Source organism: Scyliorhinus torazame, chromosome 8 (assembly GCF_047496885.1).
Source record: "Scyliorhinus torazame isolate Kashiwa2021f chromosome 8, sScyTor2.1, whole genome shotgun sequence".
NCBI lineage: Eukaryota > Metazoa > Chordata > Chondrichthyes > Carcharhiniformes > Scyliorhinidae > Scyliorhinus > Scyliorhinus torazame.
Window position 1 is genome coordinate 35,109,112 of NC_092714.1, and position 13,181 is coordinate 35,122,292.

The 13,181-nt window shown below is 41.7% G+C and overlaps 1 protein-coding gene across 1 annotated transcript in view; it reads left to right on the forward strand.

Moving 5' to 3' along the window:
- The window catches only part of mrps6 (mitochondrial ribosomal protein S6), a 104,321-nt gene that overhangs the window by 20,729 nt on the left and 70,411 nt on the right, over positions 1 to 13,181 (forward strand). The gene's annotated exons all lie outside the window — the stretch shown is intronic.

Sequence of the window (13,181 nt, forward strand, 5' to 3'; positions counted from 1 at the left end):
TTTAAATACTCAGTACAATTATATTTTATGTACTTGGTGTGTCCAGCAAGTCATCTGAGCTGCTCCAGCTCTTGGACTTCGGATAGGAAGTAGCAGAAGCACAGGGTGAGATTCTTGAGGCAGCTGACTGAGGTTCAGGTCATTCTGCAGCACCAGGGTGATGGGATTGAGCTCGGGCAGGATGCAGCTCAGCAGTGGAGGCATTGTTGGGTTTGTGGTTGGGGCTGGACTTTGAGGAAAATGGAGTGCTCCTGAATAAATATAGAACATTAACCTGCATTTGTTTCAGCTGAGCTCCATAGTCCCCAGTGAAAGAAGACTCCATGAAGTGAACACGTTTAAGAACCCATGACGCAGAGAGAAGCATTGCAAGAGGAGGGTAGGATGTCACCTGGGGCTCTGCCGGAGCAGGGCACAGCCTCGGGAAGCGGAGCTTGAAACCCCATAAGATTCTTTTCTGTGATCCCTGTGGGTCCAGTTCCACAGTTTGGGCGCTGCTGAATTTAGGAACATTGAACTATTCCTTTCTCCTTTAAATGCTCGTCTAGCTTTGCCTTAATATATGCTTCAACCACACCCAGTATTGGCGGGTTCCACATTCTTGCCACTCTAGGTGAAGAAATTTCTTCTGAATTCCCTATAGGCTTTCTGGCTATCTTCCCTTGATGGCCTCCTGAATTCACGATGCAGTAGAAAATTGGATTTCTAAAACTTAGGCTAGACGACCGATCTGAATTATTAACATCAATGTTGGTATAAAATGATTTTTAGTTTATGAAGCTAAATTTAAATCCAGTTGCTGTTTTGGCCATGGTGTGATCATGTACACATGATGTACAGAATTATTAATAGGAGGATCCTGACGTGAGGGATAGTTGGGTGATTTGACAATCATCACAATATTGATTGATTATGTGATGTAAATTTGGTGCAACATTGGAAGCGATTTAAAAAAAAAAAAAAAAAAAAAAAAAAAAAATAAGTCTCAAATATAATTCTTTTGAATGACTTGAGGTACGCAACAAATTACACTAATTTAAGAACGTTACACATTAAATTCTTTGGCCCATCTCTCGGATTTCCTTAAATTTTAAAACGGCAAAATTGCAGATCAGAGCTTGCCAGTACATTGAATAATTTTGATCATTGAAACATATTTGCTCCTTAGTTCAATGGCACAGCTGCTGTGGTTATTTTTTAAATCAATGAATTTTGAAAGACCTCCTTGATTAGTTTTGCACTGGCAGTTTTGAAAACGCCACTTTGTAAAAGCAAGTAAACTGCAAACATGAACATTTAACATTTGTTAGTGTTTCAGTCTACTTTATTTCTCGTTCCTCGCTGAAGTTCTTTGTCTTGTAGCCTCACGAATCTGCAGCTTCATTTAAAAAAAAAATTTCCAAATTATTTCTCCCCATGACCATTAAAATAATGAAAATTAACCTTTGTACAAATGGCATCTTCTGTTACTTAACTGGTAAATTATCTCTGCATGTCGTTTCTGCAATCGTTGACATGGTGACTAGTTCTTCTATTCTCCACCTCATCTGGACTTGCTTCCTTCAATGATCTGCCCGCTTATCGACAGGATTTCCAACAATAGCTGCTCCTTGACCCCATACATTATTGTTGCTCTGTCCCCTTCCCCCTGCCAACAACACTTGGCTCTACATTACTAACTCTTTCAACCTGCTCATCTTGTGTGAGCTGAAAATTCTTGCAGTTAAATATTGGCAAGATTGTGTCACTTAGTCACTCCCTAATAAAGACTGCATATTTACACATCTATAACATCACCTACCTCTGCTCTTTGCACATGTATGCGTAAAGCTCTTATGTGCTGATCAGTTCATAAACTTCAACTCTAAACTGCCGTTTTCTTCCCTGCTCTCACTTCACCCCTGTCTTTCATCAAATTGCCTTTCCCTAATGCTTCCTATTTTAAAATTCTCATTTTTAAAATAATATTTAAATCCTTCATGGTTTAGCTCCTTTCTGTATATCTCCAGTGCTTTGGCCAAACTCTCCATTCTTCTGACTGACCTTGTGCTTCCCTCTCCCCATTACCCCGTTTGGTGGCCATACATTGTTATCTAGGTCCCCACTGTGTTCTGGATTTCTTCCTTTAACTCGTGCCTCTCTATCTCCCTATCCTCTAAAAGACCCACCTTTTGTTAAAATATTTGCTCAGTGCTCCTAATAACTGTTTTATTGCAGTGTCCATTTTTGTTTGATTTGTGGCTGTTGTTGAGCACCTTGTTGTGATGCTGCTTTTGGTAGATATATTCTCTAGCATAAGTGGCAATTTCTTGAACATGTTTTCTTTTTCTAAAGCTATCCTCCCCACCTTAAGCAAGCTATTTTGTATAGATATGATTTAGTTCGGAAGGGAGAGGAGCTTTGCAGACTTTCTTCAGACAACTATATAGGTTAGATCAGATTCATGATAAAGTACATGACTTTTGATCTGTGCTGAGGTCTCCACTAACAGTATTTAGTAATGACATGGGATAAAAAGCCACATGTCCAATTTGCCAATGCCACAAAGATGGATTACATTGTAAGCAGTGTAAATGGAATGTTGCAAAATGTAGTAACCGATTAATTGAATGGGCTAATCTAGAAAATGGATTTGTGTAGGTACATGTGAGGTCATCCAGTTGAGCAAGTACTTTCTAAATGGTGAAAGGCTTGAAAGTGAAGGTCCAACAAAATGTGGGAGTCTAAGGTAATTGAAGTATCATAACGTTTAAAAAAGAAAACAAGTGCTACTGCTGGCCTTTATTTAGAGGATCAGAACACCTGCATGTCATGTTTCAGCTGTACAAAAGCCCTGGTTAGGTCACAACTGGAGTACCGAGAGTAGTTCAGGCACCACAAAGGTATGTTGGCTTTGGAGAGAATGCAACTTCAGTTTACCTGAATGATACCAGTACTTTAGGAGTTAAAATTACAAGGAGAGATTACACAACTAAGGTTGCATTCCTTGGAATTTAAAAGATTAAAGTGTGATTTGCGTGAAGTTTACAGAATGAAGGAGAAGTGACAGGGTCGATAGGCAGAAACTATTTCTGCTAATTAGAAATCTAAAAAGAGGGGGCATAGACAAAAAACTTGGAGCCAAATTTATCACTAGTGAAATTAAGGAACACATCTTCCTGCAAACTGGCGGCATAGTGGTTAATACTGCTGCCTCACTACGCTAGGGACCCCGGTTCGATTCTGACCTTGTGTGACTGTGGAGTTCGCACATTATTCTCATATCTGCGTGGATTTCCTCCGGTGCTCTGTTTTCCTCCCGCAGTCCAAAGATATGCAGGTTGGGTGGATTGTCCATGCTCGATTGTCCTGTAGTATCAAAAGGTTAGACTGGGTTACAGTGATATGGTGGGGGAGTGGGCTGAGGTTAGGGTGCTCGTTCAGAGGGTCAGCGCAGACTCAATGGGACAAATGGCCTCTTGCACTGGAGGGATTCTATGAAAGTGTGGTTGAAGTTTGGAACTCTGCCACAAATGGCAATACATGATAGATCAGTTGTTAAAAGCATTGAAGGATATGGGCAAGTTATCTAATTCCCTCTTCAAAAACACAATTACCTCCACTGCACTCTTGGGCAATGCGTTCCACACCCTAGTTACTTGGTGCGATTTAAAACAATAAAAATCCCTCATCTTGCCACTGGTTCTTTTGTCATTCATCATCTATCAGTGTCCTTGGGTGCTTGACCCTTCCACCTTTGGAACAGTTTGTTTTTATCTACTCTGTTTAGACCACTTATGGTTTTGAAAATCTCTATTAAATCTCCCCTCCACCTTCACTTCACTGATAACACCAGTTTCTTCAATCTAACTAAGGCCCTCGTGTCTGGAACCATTTTCATAATCTTTTCAGCACCCTCTCAATATTCATATATTTCCTTAGTATGGTACCTAGAATTGGACACACTCCTCCAGTGGAGGTTGAATCAATGTTTTGTAAATGTTGAACCTAACTTAATTTTGTGTGCTGCCTCTAATATAAAACCCAGGATCCCACGAGCCTTTACTCACTTTTTCAACCTGTTTTGCCATCTTCAGTGATTGGTATACATGTAATCCCAAGGTGTTTTTGTTCCTTAAACACTTCTCCGCATCAAATTTACTATATTACGTGTCTACCCATTCTGCCTATGTCATCTTACTATCTTCCTTGCAGTTCTTGAGTTGTGTTGTCTGCAAAGTGGCACAAGGAGTTGGGTCACAGATTCCATGACAAAACAGACTCTAGGAGCTAAATGGCTTATGCCTGTTCCTCTGTTTATGGAAGGAATATTCTTACTGGATCACATTACTTGTCAGAAGCTTTTCTCTGGCTGGAAGAGTCGATCACTAGGGGGCATAGGTTTAAGGTGCAAGGGGCAAGCTTTAAAGGCTATGTAAGAGGCAAGTTTTTTTTTTTACACTAGGGCGGTGGGAGCCTGGGACCCGCTGCTGGGGGAAGTAATGGAAGCAGATACGGTAGTGACTTTTAAGGGGCGTCTTGACAAATACATGAATAGGATGGGAATAGAGGGATATGGTCCCTGGAAGGGTAGGGGATTTTAGTTCAGACTGGCAGCATGGTCGGTGCTGTAATTTTCTTTGGTTTTGAATTATGTAACATAACAATGTACTGTGGCCATTTTACTACTATACATGGGTTATCAACTCTCGAGATTTTATCACATGATTTTGTGCCTTCAATCGCCTTGCCCTCAACTCTGCAGTCATATAAAATGTGCATCTCCGGAAGAAACAAACCTGATTGGAGTGTTGGCAACTCGGTTGATATCCAAAATAAGTAGGACTTTGGCATTTTTTTGAAATGAAAGGAAGCTGACTGGCAAATCGAGTTAGTGCATTAGAGTTTGCAACCGGTTAGCAAGCTGTAATTGAAAGATTTCCAATACTGAAATATGAGTCTTTTGGTGACTTGCCTAAATCTTTCATGCAAATAATGAGGTTCACGATTGGGTTTAAATCTTGCTTTTTTTTTTCCAATACCAATGCATCTAATGTTGTACTTCTGAGGTGAAGGCATTCATTCAAAGTACAGAGAGTCTGTGTTCTTGCTTGACTTTAGAATATTTTATACAGTATGATGAAACATTTTCAGACTTAATACTGTCCTCTTATATTTAAATTGGACTTGAAAGAGGAACTGGATTAAAAAAAAAAAAAAAAAAATTCTTAAATCATTCTTGGGTCACTGTCTGTGTAGAGTCTGCACATTCTCCCTGTGTCTGCGTGGGTTTCCTCCGGGTGCTCCAGTTTCCTCCCACAGTCCAAAGATGTGCAGGTTAGGTGGATTGGCCATGAAATTGCCCTTGGTGTCCAAAAAGATTAGGTGGGGTTACGGGGATAGGGTGGATGTGTGGGCTTAAGTAATGTGCTCTTTCCAAAGGCTGGTGCAGACTCGATGGGCCGAATGGCCTCCTTGGGCCCTGTAAATTCTATGATCCTATAGAAAGCTGCCAGCTACTAATCTATATGATTTCACTTAACATTTCTTGGGTAATTTCACTCTTCATTTGTTACTTGGTTCTCAATTTTGTTTATTTTGCCCAGGGTATTGAGTTAATTACCTGGGCTTGATTTGGAAAATGATTCAGTGACAGGAGACTGGGATAACTAGCAGTACTTTAATTGGTGAATGTTGGGCCTAGTTGTTTCACCACATTGTGAGGCTGAGATAGATGGCATTGTAAGCAATGCAAAGGAAGTGATAACATTGCAAGGCAAAGATAAGTGAATGGGCAAAATTGTGGCAAATGGATTTCAAGAAGGCAAATGTGAAGTTATCCACTCTGGACCTAAAAGGGATAGAAGAGGGTACGTTCTAAATGCAGAAAAAGCTACAAGCAATGGAGGATCAAAAGGAACTCCGCGCAACCGATTCAGAGTTGAAATGTGGGACTAGAATATAAAAGAGTAGCAATCATACTTCAGCTATACAAAGCTCCAAGAGTGCACCCAACAAGCTCTACATAATATTCAGGCTTGAGCTGATAAAAGGCAAGCAACCGTTGCACCAAGCAAGTACCAGGCAGTTGCCAGACCCAACTGGAGAGAATATAACCATCTTCCCATGACATTCTATCGCATTAAGCTCATTCAACCTCCCACCATCAACATCCTCAGCGTCACTCTTACCAAAAGCTTAACTGCATCACCTACATAAATATGGTGGCTAAAATGAAGAAGTCAGAGTTTGGGAATTTGTATCTCCTCTGTGCACCATCTACAAGCTACAAGTCTGGGGTGATGAAATACTCCTGAATGATACTCCTGAATGTAGCTCCCAATGTAGGTCACTGGATTGGCACCCCATCCACCATCTTAAATATTCACACACTCTGCTCCCCTGTGCTAGTGGCAGGATGCAGGAACTCACAAATGTTCTTTCAACAGCAACTCTCACTCCGTGACTTCTACACCCAGGGCGCCAGGTACATTAGAACAACATCACTTGCAAGTTCTCCAAGCTGCCCAGTATCACCTTTTGTTCCTATTGCTAAATTACTATCCTGGAACTCCCTTCGAGCCCTGGGGATGCATCTACACGTGCTCTATAGTGGTTCAAGAAGGCAGCTCACCACTTTTGAGGGCAATAAATAATGGAATTAACAGCAGCATGTACCTCTCATGACTGAATTTTTTAAAAAAAGCACTGAACAGTTTATGCAATCCAGTAATCATGGCAAATTGTGAAATAGAATTCAATAAATATGGTAATTTGTGGGTGGCACCATTATAAAATACTGTGCCATGGTCATTTATCATAACCTCTTTAATGCACTTGAGGGGAGTCCCTTCTCTGGCCTAAATGTGACTCCATTCCCACATATCAGGATTCATTCTTAATCCCCATTCTAATTTTGATCCTAACCAGGGATGGTCATTAAATGCAGTCTTGTGAGTGGTGTGTGCAATGCAGATAGCCAACAGAAAAATGCTGCAGAAGATGTGGTGGATGCTTAAGCACCCTCCGAGTGGCTTGAAAGGCCATTTCAGCTATATCAAACAGCTACTGAAAAGTAGAAAAATAATAAACTGGATGAACCATTTGGTATTAACAAAGGCATTGGAAGTGACAAAGCCACATGTTGTACAGTTGACCTTGGAAAATAGTCCTCATTAATATTTGGATACTTGTGCCAAAATTGAGAGAGTGCAACACGGGCTAGTCAGCCTGATGCTGAATCATGCCTGGCACCCAAGGCCCCAGACACCACCATCCCTGGGTATGTCTTGTCCCATTGACATAGGGACATAAGAATTAAGAGCAGGAGTAGGCCCTTTGAGCCTGCCCAGTCACTCAATAAGATCGTGGCTGACCTGATTATAGCTTTAACCCCACCTTCCTGCCTACCCCTGATAACCTTTCACTCCATTGTTAATCAAGAATAAGCCTGGCTCAGCCTTAAAAATATATATTTTAAATGTTTCCAATTAAGGGGCAATTCAGCATGACCAATCCACCTACCCTGCACATCTTTGGGTTGTGGGGGTGAGACCCACACAGGCAAGGGGTGTGGGGGTGAGACCCACGAAGGCAAGGGGAGAATGTGCAAACACCACACGGACAGTGACCCAGGGCCAGGGTCCTTAAAAATATTTTAAGGAAGAGAATTTCAGAGACTTGCAACTCTTGGAGAAAAATTATCTTCACCTGTCTTAAATGAGCGATCCCCTATTTTTAAACAGTGACCCTAATTCTATATTCTTCCACAAGAGGAAACATCCTCTCCACATCCACCCTGTCCATATCCCTCGGGATCTTAAAGGTTTTGATCAATTCGCTTCTTAATCTTCTAAACTCTAGTGGATACAAACCTAACGTATCCAACCTGTTCTCGTAAGCCAACACACCCATTTCTGGTAAACCTTCTCTGAACTGCTTCTGACGCATTTGCTTCTTTTCTTGACCAATGCTGGACACATTACAGCAGATGTGGTCTCACTAATGCTCTGTACAGCTGAAACAGGTGTTTGTAATCAATTACTCTCTCAATAAATGATAACATTTTATTAGCTTTCCTAATTACTTGCTGCACCTGTATACCAGCCCTTTGTAATTCATGTACGAGGATGCCCAGATCCCTCTGCCTCGGAGCTCTGCAATCTCTCACCATTTTGATAAGCTGCTTTTTTATTCTTCCTGACAAAATGGACAATTTCACATTTGCCCACATTATACTCTATTTGCCAGAGTTTTGCTCACTCACTTACCTATATTCCTTTGTAGCGTCCTTACACCCTCTTCACAATTTACTTTCTTATCTATCTTTGTGTAATCAGCAAAATTAACAGCCACACCTTCATCCAAATCATTTATGTAAAATGAAAAAAAAAAATGATCCCTGTGGCATACCACTCGTCACATCCTGCCAACCAGAAAATGACCCATTTATGACAACTGTTTCCTGTCAACTAGCCAATCTTCTATCCATGCCAATGTTACCTATACACGATTCACTTTTATTTTCCGCAATAACCTTCGATGTGGCATCTTATCAAATGCCTTCTGGAAATCTAAGTACAGTATATCCACCAGTTCCCCTTTATCCATAGTATCATAGAATCCCTACAGTGCAGAAGGAGGCCAAGGAGAAGGACATGTAGATTGGTGGTGCCTCTAATAACAGGTCATTATTACGAGGGAGGAAGGGTTAGGCGTGTTAAAAAGCATTAAGGTAGACGAATCTCCAGGGCCAGATGTCATTGATCCAAGATTACTGAGGGAGACAAAAGATGAAATCGCTGGGCCTCTAACAGAAATCTTTGTGTCCTCGTTGGCCACAGGTGAGATCCCAGAGGATTGGAGGATAGCCAATGTTGTACCGTTATTTAAGAAGGGTTGCAAGGATAATCCGGGTAATTATAGGCCAGTGAGCTTGACGTCAGTGATAGTGAAATTGTTGGAAAAGATTATCAGAGATAGGATCTATGCACATTTGGAAGTGAATGGTCTTATTAGTGACAGACAACATGGTTTTGTACGAGGGAGGTCATGTCTCACTAATTTAATTGAGTTTTTTGAGGAGGTGACAAAATGATTGACGAGGGAAGGGCTGTGGATGTTGTCTATGTGGACTTTAGATATGGCATTTGATGAGGCCCCTCATGGCAGGCTAGTGCAAAAGATTAGATTACATGGAGTCAGGGGTGGACTTGCTGGATGGATCCAGAACTGGCTTGGCCATAGAAGACAGAGGGTAGCAGTGGAAGGTTGTTTTTCCGAATGGAGGTCTGTAACTAGTGGTGTTCCGCAGGGATCCGTGCTGGGACCTTTGCTCTTTGTAATATATGTAAGAAAATGTAGCGGGTCTGATTAGCAAGTTTGCGGGATTGTAGGAGTTGCGGATAGTGATGAAGATTGTCAGAAAATACAACAGGATACAGGTAGGCTGCCAAATTGGGCAGGAAAATGGCAGAAGGAATTTAATGCGGACAAATGTGTGGGGATGCATTTTGGTAGATCCAATTCAGGTGGGAGCTATAAAAATAAATGACAACCATCAGGAGCATAGAGACAGAGAGAGATCTAGGTGTGCAGGTCCACAGATCCTGAAAAATGGCAGCACATGTGGAAATGGTGGTAAAGAAAGCATATGGCATGCTTACCTTCATAAGACGGGGTATCGAGTATAAAAGCTCAAATTATGTTACAGCTATATATAACGTTGGTTAGGCCACATTTGGAATACTTTGTCCAATTCTGGTCACCACACTACCAAAAGGACGTGGAGGCTTTGGAGAGAGTACAGAAAAGGTTTATCAAGATGTTGCCTGGTATGGAGGGTTATCAGGATGTTGCCTGGTATGGAGGGTTATCAGGATGTTGCCTGGTATGGAGGGTATTAGCTATGAGAAGAGATTGAATAAACTGGGATTGTTCTCCCTTGAGAGATGGGGACGCTGAGGAGCGATTTATAAAATTATTACGAGTATAGATAGGGTGAACAGTTGGGAGGCATTTTCCCAGGGCGGAACAAGGGGGCACAAGTTCAAGGTGAGGGGGGACAGGTTCAGTGGAGATGTGCGAGGAAAGCTTTTTACACAGGGTGGCAGTGGCCTGGAATGCACTACTAAGTGAGGTGGTTGAGGCAGATAAGTTTGTGACCTTTAAGACTTATCTGGATAGGTACATGAACAGATGGTGTATAGAAGGATACAGGCGGTTGGTCCAGATGGGACACGTGATCGGCGTAGGCTTGGAGGGCCGAAGGGCCTGTTCCTGTGCTGTATTGTTCTTTGTTCTTTTGTTTTTGTTCAGACACTGGGAGAATATGCAAACTGCACACAGGCAGTCACCCAAGGTTGGAATTGAACCCTGGCGCTGCGAGGCAGCAGTGTTAACCACTGTGTCACCCTTCAAAGAACTCCAATAAATAGGTTGAACATGATTTCCCTTTCACAGAACTCAAGTCGACCCTGCCTGATTGCCTTCAAGTTTTCCAAGTGCCCTGCTATAACATCTTTAATAATGACCTCTAACATTTTCCCTATGATACTTGTTCTGCTAACTGGCCTGTAGTTTCCTGCTTTCTGTCATTCTTTTCGAATAGAGGTGTCGCATTACTATCTTCCAGTCTAATGGAATCTTCCCTGAATTCTGGAAAATTAAAGCATCAACTATCCCATTAGTCACATCTTTCAAGACCTTCGGGTGAAGTCCATCTACACCAAGGGATATGTCAGCCTGCAGACCTAGCAATTTGCGCAGTGATTGTAATTTTCCTGATTTCTTCCAATTTCTGGATTTAAAGCTATGGGATGTTGCTGGTGCCCTGTATAGTGAAGCCGGATATAAAATAACTTTAATTCATCTGCCATCACCCTAGTTTCCATTATCCGTTCCCCAGATGCACTTTCTATAGGATCAAAGCACACTTTATTAACCCCTTTCATATTTAAATATCTTTCGAACCTATTACTGCCCATCTTTTTATGACTGGCCACTTTTCTATCGTACATTACCTCCCCCTGCTTATCAATCTTTTTGTCATTCTTTGATATTCTTTATATTTCCAATCTTCTGACCGCCACTTGTCTTTGTGTGATTATTTACTTTTTCTTGAAGTTTAACTGTCTTTAACTTTTTTAGCCAACCACAGATGATGGGCCCTCCCCTTGCAATTTTTCTTTCTCGTTGGGATGTGTCTATTATCCCTTTAAATGTCTGCCACCGACCATCTGTTGATCTATCTCTTAAGCATACTTGTCAGTTCACTTTAGCTAGCTCCGCTTTCATTCCCTCATAATTGCCCTTATTCAAGTTTAAAATACTAGCCTTTGACAAACTCTTCTCCTCCTCAAACTGAATATAAAAATCAATTATATTATGATCGCTGCTACCTAGGGGTGCTTTCACTATGAGATTATCAAAAATAATCCTATCTGCACAATACCCGGCCTGCAAACTGGTTGACTCCAGAACCTCGTAAAAAACTCCCAAAAATATTCTGAGCTCCTCATCTACGCTACTTTTGCTCATCTGATTTTCCCCCAATCTATTTGTAGGTTAAAATCCCCCATGATTATTGCAGTACCTTTTCTGATGAGCTCTCATTTTCTCTTTTATATGCTGTCCTTTCATGTAGTTACAGTTGAGGGACCTGTACACCACTGCCAGGAGTGACTTCTTATAACTTCTCATCTCAGCCCAAACTGTTTCTATATCCTGGTTTCCTGAACTTGTGTTATCCCTCTTTATTATGCTAGCCCATTAATAAGCTGAGCCACCCCTTCACCTGTCTTTAATTTCAATATTCAGGTCCCAATCTGTAATCCTGTGGCCATGGCTCTGAAACAGCAATCAGATTGTTGTACTTAATTTCTACGTGTGCCATTGAATCTTCTGCTTTGTTTTGAACGCTATGTACATTCAGATACAGAGCTGTATTATTTTTGTAGCATCTAGCCTTATCTGCTGATTTAAATCTTCGTACCTTTCTCTCTTGCCTTGATTCTCCTCTTTGGTATGTCACATTTTTCCAAATTTGATCCCTTTCCTCCACTATTTATTTAAAATTCTCTACTTCCCTGGTTATGCAGCTTGCTAGAACATCAGCCCCAGAATGGTTCAGGTGTAGACCATCCAAACTTTTCCCAGTACTGGCTAGTGCCCCCTGAACTAGAACCCACTTCTCCCACACCAGTCAGTGAGCCATGTATTCATTCAATTCTCTAATTTTATTTCTCCCATGCCAATTTGCATGTGGCTCGGGTAATAATCCAGAAATTATTACCTTTGCGGTTTTCCTTACTTTGGCGCCTAGCTCCTCATGCTGTCTATGCAGAACCTCCTGCGATAACCTCCTGTGACAAACAGACCCATCAGACATGCCAGCACTGTGTTATATAGTTGGTAGGGAATGGTGCTGGGAGTCCTCAACATCGACTCTGCACTCCATGAAGTCTCATTAGGTCAAACATGGAAAAGGAACCTCCTCCTGGTTACCACTTATTACTGCCTTCCTTCAGCTGATGAATCAGTACTCCCCCATGTTGAATAGCACTTGGAAGAAATGCTAAGTGTGGCCAAGGGCACAGAATGTCCTCAGGGTGGGGACTTGAATGCCCATCAGCTGGAGTGACTCAACAGCACTACTGACTGAGCTGGTCAAGTCTTGAAGCATCATGGGAAAACTTTCTGTTGGTTGGAGTCATAACCTGGCACAAAGGAAGCTGGGTGCGGTGATTGGATGTCAGTCATCTCGACTCCAGGACATCACTGCAGGAGTTGGTCAAGGTAGTGTCCTAGGCCCAACCATCTTTAGTTGCTTCATCAATGACCCTTCTTTTATCATACAGTCAGAAGTGGGGATTTTTGCTGATGATTGCACAAAATTCAGTATAATTATTTGGGGCACAAGTCTTACTTGCCACTTGACTTCCCAAGCCTTGATAATGTCCAGGTCTCACTGCTTTTGGGCATGGACTGCTTCAGTATCTGAGGAATTGCAAATTTATAATCTTTATTGTCACAAGTAAGCATACATTAACACTCTGATGAGGTTACTGTGCAGAACCCCGAGTAGCCACATTCCGGCGCCTGTTCGGGTACACAGAGGGGATGTTAAGTGGCAAGTAAGATTTGTGCCAAAATAGGTCGAACCTATCTCCCAACAATCATTGCTCCTTGATATGCAATGGCAT